The following is a 16,393-nucleotide window of genomic DNA, read 5'->3' as shown; positions in this document are numbered from 1 at the left end:
ACTCCTTGTAGGGGAGGAGAAAAGACAAGTACAGTGCAGACACCTGTCCCCCCTCCCCCCAAAAGCAGGACTATTAGTCACCCTCCATGGGCTGCTTTTATGTTTTGAAAAAGACACCAGGAGATCTGATCAGGACACTCAGCAACTATGCTTTTGCAGTGAAACTTATAAAAATTTGGTGCAGCACTTTAAATCTGTCAGATGGAAATCCCAAGGTACTTCTCACGCTGCCATCCCTCTGGATAGAGGAAGGTGAGACACAGGAACCCATTTTCTTTCAACAGCCATGAGTACGCTATGATAGGGGCAATGACACCATGCATTTAAAAAAATAAATGCCAGTGACATCTTGGCTGCAATATTGAGAGGAAACATGTATGATATCACTTGCATTTAGAAATACAAAAGATAAATAAATTTATTCATGAGAGTCCACTCGTGACTGTTTATCCCTGTAAATAGCATTTTCTGGAAGTAGCAGTAAGTTCACTATTCATTTAGAGTCAGCAATTGCTTTCATAGCTATACACATAACTGGAGTGCACTCAGCATAATGCAATACGTATTAAATGCACTTTTAAAGGATTGGCCTGATGATAAGTTGCATAATATTAAAATAGGTTCCCTCAAAACACTTTACATTGCACTTGGCTAAAACGAGGTACCATGCAGAATGTATAGTGAGGATTGTGAATGGTTTTTAATGTAGAATGAGACACAACAACTGAAGACCCCAGGGTCAAATCCAGATGGCAATCCGTGGTGAGGTATATGAGCACACAGAGAAGCAGCCTTCCACTTGTACAGCCTATGCAGATGCACATCTGGAGATACACTCCATTTGCCTTATGAAGGTTGTCTGCACCCAGACTAGTGATTGGCCCAGAAGTAGCTCTGTTATGATGTCAAGGCAGAAAGGCTGCTCCTGGCAACTTGGGTGCAGTGGCATTTGGCATACTTGAAGAGTATGAGGCCACCCAGCACAGAAGAACTGCCAGCTCCAGGGTCAAAGCCATAACACTGGTATTTCTGTCTGTCTGGTTTGGACTGAATTTCAGTTTTGTTTTCTTTCATCCAGTTGCTGTTTAGTCAAAAGCTTCTACCATGCTCCCTGATCAGGAGAAATGGAAGTGGTTGTGGTTGTGGTGGTGGTGGTGGTGGTGGTGGTGGTGGTTGTTGTTGTTAGCATAATTTAGCCCTAAACATTTTCCCCCTCCTCAATTCAAATGTTGAAAAGGCATGTGAGATGTAGCCCAGGGATGAGGACAACTGTCCCACCAGTACTAATCAAGAACTTTCTTCACAGGTAGAAGCAGAACCACTGAAAAGTAGTGCCTCCAGCTCCCCATTTACCCAGGTGATTAAGAAAAATGTCATGGTTAATGGCATCAAAAGCCACTCAGAGATCAAGAAGAATCAGCAGGGTCACAGTCCCTCCACCATTTCTCAGTGTAGGCCATCCACAACAGTCCAACAGACATGGGACTGTTGTTTGGGATGCAGTGGAGAGAGATTACGCTTCCCAGCAGTTTCTCCACTATACAAGCGGCACCTTAAGAGAAGACAACTGGATTTAGATCCCACATGGCAAATGAATTGCTATATATTTATCACATCAAATATATGTCTACCTAAGTAAGCAACAGCCATCTGAAACACTCCTATTCCACCACGGACAGTGGGCTAATCGAGAAGTACGACAGATCCAGATTAGTCCCTCAAGCATTTTGTGAACACAAGCCTCACTGAAATGAACGGGGGTTGTGCCAGCAAACCTGTTTTGAGAACGAGACAATCTTTTTGGCTCAGCTCTTTAGGAAAGCTTGGGTCTTTCTTGGCAGATTTATGCCTGTTTGTTCCATCCTGAGGCCACTGCATCCAGGCCAAGATTATCCCATGGCCTGGAAACTGGCGAATAGCCGTTCCTGCTTTGGAACATGATCAAAGGCCTTCCAAGCTTCCCTTCATTTTCTTTCTTCCCTCACTAAAAAACAAAACTTAGATCAAACCTTAGCAAGCAATAGCCTTTTCGCTTAAGACATACAGATGCCAGCTTCCTATACACAGTCTAGGCAGGTAGGGTCCGTTCCCCCTGTGGCCAGGAAGCCATATAGTTTCTGTCAGCTACATGGACCAACATCAAACAAGTCTAGTCTGAAGTGATATGTGGGGAATCGGCTCTCTCCATTCCCCAAATGAGAACAGTTTGGACATGCCCTTATCAAATCCTATCAGCAATCATTTGTGAAGAGGGAAAAATGGTTCCAGGTAAAATGCAACTCCAAAGATTGCTCTAAGGATGGCAAGAAAGAAAACTTAAGTACACGGTGACTTTCATTGGTGCCAAGGGAATGCAGAGACATGGATATATTTCTTTTCCTTTAACAGCTTTTTTTTAAAAGCCAGATGCCTAGTGGCAGCGACCAGCTGACAGAGCTTATCAGCTTGCAGACCAGAGATAGGACAAGCAGTAACAATATCCACAACGATACATCTGCAGAATCTGTCAAACGCTGTTTCTTGATTTGGAGAGACTATCTGTAAATGGCTCTTTGTACGACCAATATTTTTAAAATCCTGGCATGCTAATATCCTGCTCCTTTTCTCAGATGCACTTAAAACTAACCTTGGTTCACATTCAGCCCCCAGCCTACCGACTGACTGCAAGAAAGTTTCCTCCAATATGACTCATGGTTTGAATTTTTGCTTGATATTTGTGGCTGAATGCATTCTAAAGCTGGCCAGTTATGCTGTGTAGGCATCGCCAACCCTTTTGGGCTTGTGGGTACATTTGCAAACCAGATAAACTGTTGTGGGCACTACACACTCCCCTGAAGCCAAACACACATCACAGCCTATTCTGTTATCTACAGCAGCATGATTATTTCAAGCAGAACTTTCAAGCAGTGAGGAGAGGGTGAAGGAACCTTGTGGGCACCAGGGAAGTCCTCTGTGGATGCATGTGATCCATGGGTACCATGTTGCCAACCTCAATATATATATATGAAAGCTCCTTTTTAGCAGTGCACTTAATGTTTAACAAGGAAATTCTTAAACTGAGGTCCCCCTTGAGCAACCCCTGATGACACTGCCCCTCATCTGATCTAAGTCTGAAACTTAACACCCCCAAGTGACGTGAAGAAGGCAGACATTTTTCAGAATCTCCAGGCAAAAGTAGCTTGTCATGCAGGGTTGAGAAAATCTGGTTCTGCTTTGATTCCTTCTTCTGCCCACGAGCCCTGTCCTCATGTTCAACTGTGCAGCTAGCTAACATAAGCCTCAACAAAGCAGGGTAAAATAAATCATGACTGTCTCCTGACTGGTGCTGGAGTTTGGAATATTTCCTTCCTAAAAGCTGCTTAACATTCTAGTGTGTGAATGGATCTAGCACTTTGGAAAAGCTTTAATTAGCTGCACCTGGTTCCTTTTCTGAGCTGTTGTCTGTTCTGTCCCTGTGAGCCTCCACCTGTTTATTTTCGGGACCTTTATCCCTTCACCTGTTTGCTTCAGCATATGTTCTGTCTTGAAGGTTGCCTTTTGATGGCTTGCCATGGACTGTTTCCCTTGTAAACCAGAGTTCTTCTTTTCTCTTACGCCCGTGAGTCTCATCCTGATCCTGCCAAGGACTGCTGGGTCTGGACCAGGCTCACAGCCGAGTTGACTAACTTCTTACAATGTAATCCCATGGCAGGAGGCCCGATTCTACTGACTTCTGAAGATACACAGAGTGTTCCCATTTCATTTATGAATCACTTCCCATGAAACATCTAGAAGTGGTTGAAAACATCAACAATAAAAACATAAAAAACACACCAAAAACTGTTTCAGATCCAATACAGAGGCGAGGATAAAAACAGCAAGGTGGAGTCTAATGTCCATTAATTCCAGAGGTGGTCAACCTGCAGCTTTTGAGCTTCACATGAGGTCAGCATTCTGGCAAGTATGAAGTGTCCCTCCTATGAGAAAGAAAGAGAGAGAGGGAGGGATGGTCTAACCTACCTTCTGCTCTGGCTCTGCCCATTGTTGGCTTCCATTTCCCCCTTCCTGTCACCACCACATGGCCCCCCTGAGAGATAAGCCTCAGGGAACTGCAGCTCTCAACAGAACAAAGGTTCCCACTCTGGCTTTATTCAACTGTGTGATCAGCTCACACACCCTTTGATAAAATGAATAGCATTGCTCGTATTTTAGAAGGGAAGGAGCCATTGAGTTCAATAGCTGCTGAGCTCTTAATACTTCAGAAGTCCTTTGCTACCTTCTTTTTTTTATTCCACATGCTGTTTTTTCTTTTTAATTCAGAAAACCCACCATTTTCCAGTTCTGTGAATCTGTATTTAAGTCATCACTCCATCATTGTCAATTTTCTTTTACAAGATCCTGCTTCACAAAGCACTGCAGCAGAAGCACTATGATTTCCGGAAAGCAAAGGTTGATGTGCGTTACTGAACAAAAGTAAGCTGCCCTGTGTGCTTTGAACTATACGGAATATAAAAAGGCAGTTAAGGAACAACTGATTTCGTGTTAAGCCTTGAGGATGTAACTGATTCACCAGCCGAATCTCCTGTGGTTTATCTCCTCCTGGTGACTCATTAGATGACATTGTTGAGGACTGGAATAACCGGCTCTTGGCAGCCATTGATAAGATTGTGCCTAAGCGCCCTCTGTGACCCCGTCGAAACCAGGCCCCTTGGTTTACTGAGGAACTCCAGAAAATGAAGCGGGATCTCAGACGGCTAGAGTGAGTATGGCGACGGACTTGTGACGGAGCCTCAAGAACATCTTATAGGACGCTTATGAAAGCCTATGAGATGGCTTTGAAAGCTGCTAAGAAATCTTACTTTGCAGCTTCCATTGCATCTGCTAGCTCTCGCCCGGCACAACTTTTTAGAATAATTAGGTCAATAACGTCCTTAGGACGACAACCAAATTTAAGCACAAATTCGACCCACAGCTGTGAGGCATTCGCGAGCTTTTTTGCGGAGAAAGTCCTGTTGCTCCGCCGTGACCTCCCTGCCAATTTAGATACAGTTACTGAACTGGAGGCTCCTCGACTGACTTCATGTCCAGTGTTGGACCATTTCGATCGGATACTCCCTGCTGATGTGGATAGATTCCTCCAAGTTGGTAGGCCCACCACCTGCCTCTTTGATCCGTGCCCATCTTGGCTGATTAGGGAGTGTCCAGATGTTGCGCGGACCCCCCTGGTTGAAATTATCAATTTGTCCCTTGACACGGGGACATTCCCAGGGGAACTGAAGGAAGCAGTAGTGTGTCCACTCTTAAAGAAAACTTTATTAGATCCCTTAGACCTATCCAATTACCGCCCAGTTTCAAATTTTCCATATCTTGGTAAGGTAATTGAGAGAGCAGTTGCTGAACAGCTTGGTAGGTTTCTGGAGGAAACATCGGCTTGAGATCCATTTCAGTCTGGTTTCCGTCCTGGTTTTGGGACCGAGACGGCTCTGGTTGCCCTAACAGATTATCTCCGTAGACAATTGGATCGAGGCAGGTCAGGACTGCTGATCCTTTTAGATTTGTCAGTGGCCTTTGACATGGTCGATCATGATCTTCTGGACCACCGCCTCGCAGACGTGGGGATACAGGGCATAGCCCGTAACTGGCTGTGCTCTTTTATCTCTGGTCGGGGACAGAGGGTGGCACTAGGGAGGGAAATGTCGTCGCGCCATTCCTTGGTGTGTGGAGTGCCACAGGGTGCAATTCTCTCCCCGATGCTTTTTAACATCTTTATGCGCCCCCTTGCCCAGATTATCCGGAGCTTTGGGCTGGGCTGTCACCAATATGCTGATGACACTCAGCTCTATCTGCTGATGGATGGCCACACCGACTCGGCCCCAAACACACTGACCAGATGCTTGGAAGCTGTGGCTAGATGGTTTCGTGGGAGCCGATTGAAACTAAATCCTTCAAAGACAGAGGTCCTATGGCTGGGTTGGGATGGCATGGGGATGAGGGACCAACTCCCTTCTCTTGCGGGGGCCCAATTAGTGCCATTGCCTTCCGTTAAGAGTTTGGGTGTAATCCTTGACGCCTCCCTTTCCATGGAGGCGCAAATTACAGCAACAGCCAAGGCGACATTTTTCCACCTTCGCCGCATCAAGCAGTTGGTTTAAGGTGCTGCTTTTGACCTTTAAAGCCCTTCACAGCCTAGGACCCTCGTACCTACGAGACCGCCTCTCCCGGTATGCCCCACGGAGAGCCTCAAGGTCCATAAATAGCAACACCCTAGTTGTCCCGGGCCCTAAGGAAGTTAGATTGGCTTCAACCAGAGCCAGGGCCTTTTCAACTCTGGCTCCGGCCTGGTGGAACGCTCTGTCTCATGAGACCAGGGCCCTGCAGGATCTGATTTCTTTCCGCAGGGCCTGTAAGACAGAGTTGTTCTGCCTGGCCTTTGGCTTGGAGCCAATTTGATTCCCTCCCTCTCTTTCTTTTTTTCTTTCATTCTCCTCCTGCGTTGAGGCTACATTTTATTTTAATGTTGTAATATTTTAATGTTGTGTTTTAATTTTGTTTTTAAGTTGTAATCATTCAACTTGTTTTTATTATTGCTTGTAAGCCGCTCTGAGCCCGGCCTTGGCTGGGGAGGGTGGGGTATAAATAAAAAAATATTATTATTATTATTATTATTATTATTATTATTATTATTATTATTATTATCTCCTAGGGCATTTCCTCTAGGAAAGTTGACCTTGCTGCTTACTCTTCCCCTAATGCTAGGAAGGGGCATTGTAAAATTCAGCTTTCCACTAGGTGGCAAAGACAGGCAATGATTTGGTTATACTTCCCTAGGGATACACAAATCTGTCAGTTTTTATTTCTTTCAGTTTCTCATTTTCCCCATTTTAAGCATGGTTTTCTGCGTTTCCTCATCGGTTTGTAGTTTTAAAAAGGCCTCATGAAAATTTACCAGCATTTTAATGCATATTTCTCTGAATACATACATTTTTGTGTGCAATTTTTCTAATATACACAGTTTTAACCAGCATTCCCCCTAACACATTGCAGTTTTTTATGATGTTTTCATTAAATGTTCATTTTTTATGCACACTTTCCACAATACATACATTTTTGGCTGGAGAATAGCACTGCAAAATTTGGAGAGGCATGAAGTTTGAAAGATAGTTGTATTTCTGTAAAGATAGCAGACTGCTTTGGGAAGTGTGAATTAGGTTTTCATTAACATGCGAACCAAACCAAATTTCTTTCTCATCTCCCTACCACCACTCAGCAAGTGTGGAAGCTCAAAGCTATAGAATGCACTCTACAAAATTCAGTGCTATTCTGCAGGAACAAATATAACTTTTTACTTTAGATCGCAACTGAGTTGAAAGTCTTGAGATCACAGAATAACGGAGAGAAAGACAGAGCAACACAGATTATGAAAATTCAAAGCAATGCTTCACAGATAACCAGAAGTCTACTAGTTAAATATCAGCAACCCTGATTGTGCCAATAATGTCATACTGTCAGGCGTGGCCATTAGAGAGGAGTGGTGGTGATGCTTTATGATGATGATTTAAATTTGCATACAGCCCTGTCACAGGGCAGTTCACAACATAAAAACACAAAATACATAATAAAAACAAGAACAATTCGACTCCACCCTGAGCCTCTTCCTGTCTCCCCCAAACTTCCTTCCAAACTCAAAACCCCCTCTCGCCACATGGGCTCCCCACCAAAGCCCCCCATTTGCTAAGAGGCAAGCTACCCCCACCCCATTTGCTAAGAGGCAAGTCACCCCCACCCCAAAATGGGGGCCTCAACTTATGCCACACCCCCTACCCAACTTCCCCCTCTCAGGCAAGCTGACCCAGTCTCTCCCCGGCCAGGACCCCCCGCTCTCTCCTTGGCCATGTCAAGGGCTCAACACCACCTTTCCATCAGGGGAGGGATTTAGGTGGGAACTCAGCCACAAATCTGTGCCACGTCACACACCCCCCCTCATGCACATCTGGCTTCCCACCAGCCACATCACTGTGCTTACCATGAGAGAGAGGGTTGACGTGGCATTCTGAAGGTGCAGCAGTGAAGCCAATCTGCACCATGCCTCACTCTTTGCCACCTCACTCTTCCCCCTCTCCCTCCCAGTTAGCACAGTTAGGGTTGCCATGAGTATGGAAAATCCCAGACCTGCCCTATTTTTGGGGTCCTACATCCCCATCCTCTTCCCCTTCTTGCTTGGAGCCCAAAGTTTGTGAGTAGCCATGGGGCTGAGAGCGCTAGAGGTGGCAGTAGCAGGGTCTCCTGATGAGAGACCCGGGTGGCATTTGGGAGCCATAGTGTCACTGTAGCTGCCAGAGTCTGCCAAGCGCCTGAAGCTGCCCCTCTGCTGCAGCTGCCTTTTCTCTTTTCTGGCGATTTCCCCCCAAAGGCCCAATGATTTTTGTTGAGCCGCCAATCATCCGGATTTTAACTTCATGAAATATGGCCACCCTAGATGACTGACAGGAAAACATGTGCATGGTGTGCCCCTACCACTCTGGCCCTGTGTACTGATGATTAAAGTTACAGGCATTTTAGGGAGATGTGTTGTGTTCTGATGCATTGCAGTCAACATTAAAAGCCCTTTTGTATTATTGAGTTTAAATGACTAACCATGTTGTATTCCACCCAAAGTAACTAACTGATTGACTACCATCCAGAAATACTTCTAGGACCCCAATAACTCACTCTTTCATCCAGAATTCTATAAAACTCTTGTGGCCTTGAAGGTTCTATCTAAAATACAAACATATTGGCTCTGCCAGTATGGATGGCTCAAATAATTACAAGTCACACAGCGTGCAAGAATAAAGCAAAAGAAAGTTCATCAGAATGCAAAGTGTGTTGCTGGATGGTGTCATGGCTACCCCTGTCCACCTTGAAAAGCAATGGCGGTGGCTGGAAGATAGGGTTAACTGCTGCAGTGGAGCTGGCCTTTGCATACCAGCAAAAACTTATACACTTGTTGAAGCCCCTTTCAACAAACAGAGAGCTGTCGCTGCACGAGACAGGTGATATACTTGGAAGTAAGTTGCACTGCTTTCAGTGGAATGGTCTTCAAATTAGTTATGCTTCAGTTTGCATCCTTCATCTGACAGAAAATAATTGTGGAGCATGCCACAGCATGCCACAATTTTATCCAAAAGTCAAGAAATGCCTCAGTTTCTTTGAAGAGCAGTGTTATTTTCCCACCCTAGGATCATTTGATACCAGAGGAGAAAGCTCTGCTATCTTTACTCATGAGTAACAGGAAGCAGTCCTTTAAATGGCCTCGGAACAAATTGCAGAGCAAGATAACTTAGAAAGAAATAGTTTAACAACAAGCTTTGTAAGTTAAGTGACTTTGTACTTGATATGCCCATACACATATATAAATCTGTCAGTTTGATAGCAGTGTAATTAATTTAATTTGAATAGCAATATTTTCACGGCACAGAAATCTGATTTAAACCAAAGCTTTCAAAGACAAGAGAGAGGCTAGTTTTTAATTAAACCAACAGTTTATCGGCATACCCACTGCTCCTCGTGAAGGAGACGGGAAATATTTTTTCATACGGAAGAAATACAGGAGATAACTATGATTCTTTTCAGAAAAGTAACTATATTTTTAATGAATTTTGCTGGACTTAGATAAAATGCGCACACACCAGTGTCTAATTTTTGAAATGAATGTTCCACTGCAAGGTCTGCAGGGCTATCTGGCCCACCAAATCCTTACCCCGTGTAACTCACATCTGGCAAAGAAGTAGTTGCATATTGCTCAGTCCATCTGTTCAGGACTGTTCCACATTACGGCACAACAACTCACCTCCTAGAGTTTGCTGTTGACTCTACTTTCAACAGAGAACTGCAGCCAATTCAGGGGCCCAAAGAAGCATGCCTGTATGAGGCACATCTGTCCAAAGACCTGTCCATTTAAATTACATATTCAGGCACTGAATAATGTGCACATTTTCAAACAGTTATACCTTCCATTCTTTTCCATTCTGAACCTGACACTAAAAACTAATCCCAGGAAAAAAGTCATGGTGAGCCCTAGCAAAATAAACACACAATCACACTTGAATTTTACAGTATACAGTATTTCATTCTCATGTTATATATGTACATGTTTCTGTGGGCAATGGCATAAAAAAAGAAAAGAAGAAGCACAGCTTGTCTCTTATATTCTGCAGGCAGATATGTCAGATTAAGCAAAGTATGGCATTTAAGAAAACATTATACCTGTATATTTGTCCTCTCAATGCAGCCAGTTTGAGCTATACGCACTGAGGGAGAATCAGTATGGAAGCCTATATTACCTTTCATGCAAATATCATTTTTCTGAGTATAAACACACTTTAAGAATGACATTTTATACCCCGCTAGACCTGCAGTGATGAAGCATAACTGCATTACACATGATACCAAGCTGTTTCAGAATTCTTATACCAACGACTGGCATGCAACAATAGTTACGAATCTTCAGAACTGTCACTGCTATCTAACACTGAACAACAAGGGGTAGGGTGAATGTTCCCTTTGGAAAGTAAATCCTAAACTCCTTGCTCTTTAATATTTCTAGAGCAGGAAAGCCTCCCCAGCAGTTGGACAGCCTAGAGGTTTATTCAGGCTGCGGTGGCAGCCTATGAAAGCACTTTTTTTTGTTATATAGAAAGTGAGTTTCTAGTACAGAAAACCCCACTCTCCCCCAATCCACAATACTTTCATGAGTGAATAGCAGCATCTGGGGGTGAGAAGATTTTCACCAGGATCGTGACTTAGGAGGAACAGATTAAGAACTTCTCCCTGTGTGCTGTAGTCAGAATTCTGATATGCTTCTTGAAAACTCCTTTTTAAAGAGGAAAACACACACACACACACACACACACGCAAGGTATGCATTTAACATAGTGTACAGTTGGGTCCTAGGTGTCAGTGCTATCAATTCTGCAGCTTTTTACCAGCAGGGGGACTTTAACTTCAAGATTTTCCATTTTCTGGTGGTTTTCTTTTTCAACACAACAATATAATCTGAAATGCCCAATGACAGGGCTACTTTGAGTAGCTGAATCCAGCAAGGCAGTGTTCCTGCAGGTACTCCACCAACCCCTGCCACTGGGGTTGCCTGTCAGCAGCTTCTTCCGGCAACAAGAATTCCACAAGATCTTGCTAGATGTCACCAGAAGGCACAGATGCTCAACCCTGGTAAGCAAGGCTTTGGTGAGGAGCGCGGAGAGGGGGGAATGGCACCTACCTCTTTCACCTCAGAAAGTAAGTCACCTCTAGTGCTAAACAATGTGTGCATGGTTTCTCCCTTGGATTCTAACTTGGTTTCAATGTGTACATCAGAAGGAATAAATTTGCTTTCTGAAATGATGCAACAGCTGTGTCATGCCCTTCTGCAGGGAATAAGGTTCATACCATCACTGTTTAAATGTTGACCTCAGGCCAAGCTCCACCTGTTTGCCTAGGCTTTTATCAATTCTACTGCATTTCTGGGCTTCTGTTATATATGATGCTTCATAGCTGAACATAAAATGAGGTGAATTATAGATTGTTGTGATATTTTACTGGTTTTAAGTTTGCACTGTTGTTTAACTTTGAAATAACACAATGAAGGGTGGGATAGAAGAAATAAATAATAAATTGCTCCTTTCGATCACCATAAAGAAGTCAAAGGGGAAGTTGTGATGCTGCAATATTCAGCCAACCTACAATTCACTGTGCAGGGAGAGATTTACTGGCTGTGATTACTATATGTAGGACCTCATCTATTGGTTTGTCAAGAATTCTGCTCATATTGATCCAGAGCACATTCCAACGTATAGTTAGCAGAGTAGAAAAAGACTCAGCACATTGCAGGATTCCCCAAAAATAGACCAGAGGCAATTAATATTTCATCCAGCAGAGTTTTACTGCTACTGAAGGAAAATGAGCATAAAAGTTGCAAATCCAATACATTCAGGACTGGCACTTTCCATAAGAAAATCCAGTTGCAGCAGACTTAACTTAAACTTACAGTAACTTACAATAGGACTAAAACCTTAACACTAAGCATACTATGTACAGAACACCACACCAGGAGGAAAAAGAGACAGAAAATGAAACTCAGGCTCCTTCTGGCCTATTATTATAGTCAGCATGACCTTGAGTGAAAGAGATAACAGAACCAGTTTAAACCAGCTGTTCAGTTTCTCTGAAGGAATAACCCAAACATCAGAAATTTTATGCCTGTTTCTAGGCAGAATTGAAACTTATGCGTCAGCTAGAAACTTCCAGCTTGCACCAACTTGTATCACACAGAGAAGCTTCCAGAACCCTCTTGAATCAATTAGAATAGGAAAGATCTTTACACATCAGACCAATATTTCCTGTACGAAGAAAATGCAAAATGACATTGTTGACCAGATACAGGGGTGCTTTATGTACTGAACTTAGAAATGCCTCAATATGGGAGAGGAGTATATTTGTTGAGTTTAGTTTTATTTCGCTCTGTTTCATCAAAGTATGCCTCATCCAGGAAACATCCAACCTGCAACATTATTAACATTATGCTGCTAAAATAATAGGGAAGGTCAATGCCCAGTGAAGGCTGATCCATTAGGGTGAATAGGGCAACGCCCCATCAAGTCTGAGTCTATTCTCAGCCAGGCCCTTCCTGCTTCTCATTGGCTCTGGCATCAGCTACTAGTGGTCTCCCTGCCTTCTGCTCCAGTGGCCCAATGGTCACCCACAACCACTGACTCAGCGGAAGTGTACTCAGCGGAAGTGTACATTCTTCCCATGCGGAAGATCACAGCTGCTGTCACCTGTTGAAAGGATAAGGTAGCAGATGATGGGGAAGTCTTCAGCCTGGAAAACCACATTCAGTCAGTGTATAGGCAATACCCGGCTAGATGGAGAAATAATCTGCTCTGCTCTAAAGCAGTTTATTCTGTTCCTAGTCCTGGCTCATTCTGGCTGATATCAATGGCAATTTCCTCATATCTAGCTCTGATGGAGTCTGTTAATGCTGTGAAAAGCATACGATTTCTTATCAGTGTTGTTCCTTTATTATCTCCTTCCATTGGACAAAAGGTTATATTGCAACCACCATCTTAATGGAGAGATTCTGAACTGAGATGGAGCTGGATAAAACTGCAGGAAACCAGTTTGGTAAATCGCTTTCCTTCTCTCCACCTTTGTTTCCCCTCCAACTTTCACCTCCATTCTCTAATTAGATTGCTGGGTGGGTTTGGGTTTGTTTGTTTTTTGTAAATACTTTATCAGCTGTGTTTGCCTAGCTCTTCCTCTAGCAGTCTTGATTACTAGAGTTGGCAATAGACTTCAGTTTTACAGCTCTGGCTCTCAAAGGTTCAGATTCCCCAATGAGGCACAGAGAAATGAAGGCAGGCAGAGGCAGAAAATAAATGCAGGAAGTAGAGGGAGGCTACATCTGGCTTTGCAAACGTAGTGCCTACAGGTGCCGTGGTGCCCACCAAGCTCCCCTGCACCGTTCAAGATTCAAAGTCTAAGCTGCTCCAGTTTATTATACCTGACACCTTCACTGACGCATTTTTGGCATCAGGTGTAAACTTTATCACTCCCCCCTGCAACTTTTGATGGACTATGATGATGTTTTTGCTGCTAATGGGCTGCCCAAGCTTTCTGTAGCTGTATGATGATGGAGACATTGTATTGTGTATTTATTAATTGAATGTGTTTTGTATGTGTTAATTTTATAACATATTTTAATTTTTCTCAAGTTTTAAGATATGATGTAAGAAGCAATTAATAAGTCAAATATATAGTAGTAGTGGTGGTAACAGGAATAAAAATGAAATAAAAATTGAAAAATAGTCACATTTTTTTGCCCACTTTTGCCTCTGGCTTTGGACTTTGGCTCCACCCACCACTAGCAGACAGTCCCCAGAAAGCTGCCCAAAGGCTTAAAAGGCTCTTCACCACTGGCTTAGATTACATCATCATCATTACTGATTGAAGAAGAAGAAGAAGAAGAAGAAGAAGAAGAAGAAGATGAAAAAATGAAAGAAAAATGAAAGAAAAATGGAAAAGAGAAAGTATGTGTGTGTGTATTTGTCTTCATATATATATATATATATATATATATATATATATATATATATTAATAATAATAGACCACCACCAGTTCACATTGCAGATACAGTGACCACCAATGAATAGACTTTTAATTAAGCATATGTGTTAATATAGACCTTGGCTGAGCATTCGATCTGATTGAGGCCAATATATCAAGGAGGAAGTGGGATTGTTCCCAGTGGGTTTTCCCTGACCCCAATACATTGCTCAGGACTGGCTTTGTAGAAGAGCACAGCAGTGCATGGAGATCAGGCTGGGATCTGTCACTACAAAGCCACTTCCAACATCAGGAGGAGGTGGTGTTGCAGGCTTCCTTGAGGAAAAAAATGGTTGCAAAAGGACCTGATAACCTATATAGTATATAGGGTTCTATTTTTTTATAATTGCTTTCCAGTCACTAAGTGCACTGCAATTTGAGCAGCTAAGAAGCAACTCATAAAAGCTCTCATTTAAAAATCTACCACATCATAATGAGCATTACAAGATCCTCTGCAGCCACTTGGTATAATGGAAAGGACCATAACATTAGCATATAAAACATAGCTGCACAGCATAAAAACATTTAAGATGAATTTGTGTTCTGAATGAGGCTGGTATTATTATAGATTACTAAATAAATAGCCTACTATTAATTACTTAGAGGGTGACTAATTTATTTAGTCTGAAATGCTGTGATTGTTACCAAGCAATGGATGAATGCCAGCTTGTAGGGTTATTATTACTTACAGTCCTTGAAAACTCAATACCTAGAGGAGAACGAGTCCTTATGTAAATCGACTCCTTTCGTGGTGTCATATAACAACAATGGTATTAGATGGATGTTAACATGCTACCTCATAATGGCTCTACAGGAAGTTAATTCAAACGGAAAATTCTTTATCATTATTGTTCTCCTGCTTCTAGGAGATCCATGCCTGATGGGAGAGCAAAATTAAATCCATCAGGCACACAATAGCAAAATTCACTTCACTACATTGTTCTCATAATGACTTTTCACATGAAAAAAAACCATAGCGTGGGCAGAGTGTTTTTATCTAGTGAACTCCGCAGACCCCAGAGCAGAGGGGCCCAGCCATTAGCCTTAAACATAATTGCTCCCATCCAAACAGGATGATTAGCATTTGAAAAGCAGACAGATACATCTAAGAAATCAGAGAAACATTTGACACACACAGTCTGTAAGTAGCTGGCACTGATCAGGGAGTGGGAGAGCCAAGACATTAGATGGACTCAGCCCTACATCCCCTTTGATTACTGTCCTATTCAAGGAGTTCCTTGAGCTCGGAAGAAGTATCCGCTCTGTGGATCCAAGCACTCTGAAACAATGCTATGAAAGTATTTTAATTATTTTTTTTTATTGCTTCTTCTCATCTGTATCCCACCCTTTCTTCAAGGAGGCCAGAGTAACATACATAGGGTTGTCTTAACTGCATCTTCACATCAGTCCTGTGAGTTCTGGTTGGCTCAGGGTGACCCTTTGAATGCCATGCCTGTGCAGGGACATGAAACCAAGGGCAGATCCACGCAATGCATTTAAAGCCCATCCAAGTACATGGCATCCCCCAAGAATGAGGAAACCCTGACAAAAGAACAGTGGCAAGAGAAATTGATGAACTATGCAGAACTGTGTAAACTGGCATACAAACTGCGAGATAAGGAGAAGCTGTGACTTCAAAGAAGAATGGGAACTTTTTACAAATTACTTAAAAAGACAACAAAATGAACTGGATTCCTTGGCAGGTTTTGAATAAACATACACAAATTTATTGATGGTTAATATACTAGACAGAATTTATACAATTTATACAATTGTATAAGAATTTATACAATTTTACAGTATGCAGAGAATAATATGTGTTGAGAAATCAGAGAGATGAGCTGAGGGAAGTCTCAGGGGGAGGGTTCGATGCAGAGGTGGGGGGGAAAGGGGGGAAATAGTGAATATGATATGATTTGATATTTTGTTATGTTGAAATTGTTAATAAAAAAACTTTTTTAAAAAGAAAGAAAGAAAGAAAGAAAGAAAGAAAGAAAGAAGGAAAGAAAGCACATGACTTCCCCCAAAGAATTATGGGAACTATAGTTTAAGAGAGCTAGGGACTGTAGCTGTAGGAAGGGAAACTGCATGATTCTTTGGGGGACGTCATGTGCTTTAAATGTTCACTGGATATACTTTGAATATATGTTGTGGAGCTGCCCCAAGTGTATCTACCGACCCCATGCACACAATAGTGAACACACCCATCTTTCTTGGGCATGCATAGTTCTATGCCGGGCTCCCACAAAGTCCATCTTGTTGTTAGTAAGGGCT

General features: G+C 42.7%; 1 long non-coding RNA gene across 1 annotated transcript; it reads left to right on the top strand.

Moving 5' to 3' along the window:
* The first annotated feature begins 952 nt into the window (after positions 1-952).
* On the top strand, positions 953-15,811 carry LOC309327591. Its single transcript, XR_014150585.1, has 5 exons — positions 953-1,023; positions 4,375-4,452; positions 13,060-13,137; positions 13,881-14,042; positions 15,477-15,811. It is a non-coding gene; the product is annotated as an uncharacterized lncRNA (long non-coding RNA).
* Positions 15,812-16,393: the final 582 nt, after the last annotated feature.

This window comes from Podarcis erhardii (genome assembly GCF_964252035.2).
Source record: "Podarcis erhardii genome assembly, chromosome: 1".
NCBI classification, from domain to species: Eukaryota; Metazoa; Chordata; class Lepidosauria; order Squamata; family Lacertidae; genus Podarcis; species Podarcis erhardii.
Note: the sequence above shows the minus strand (reverse complement) of the source record. Positions and strands in the feature narration are given on the sequence as shown.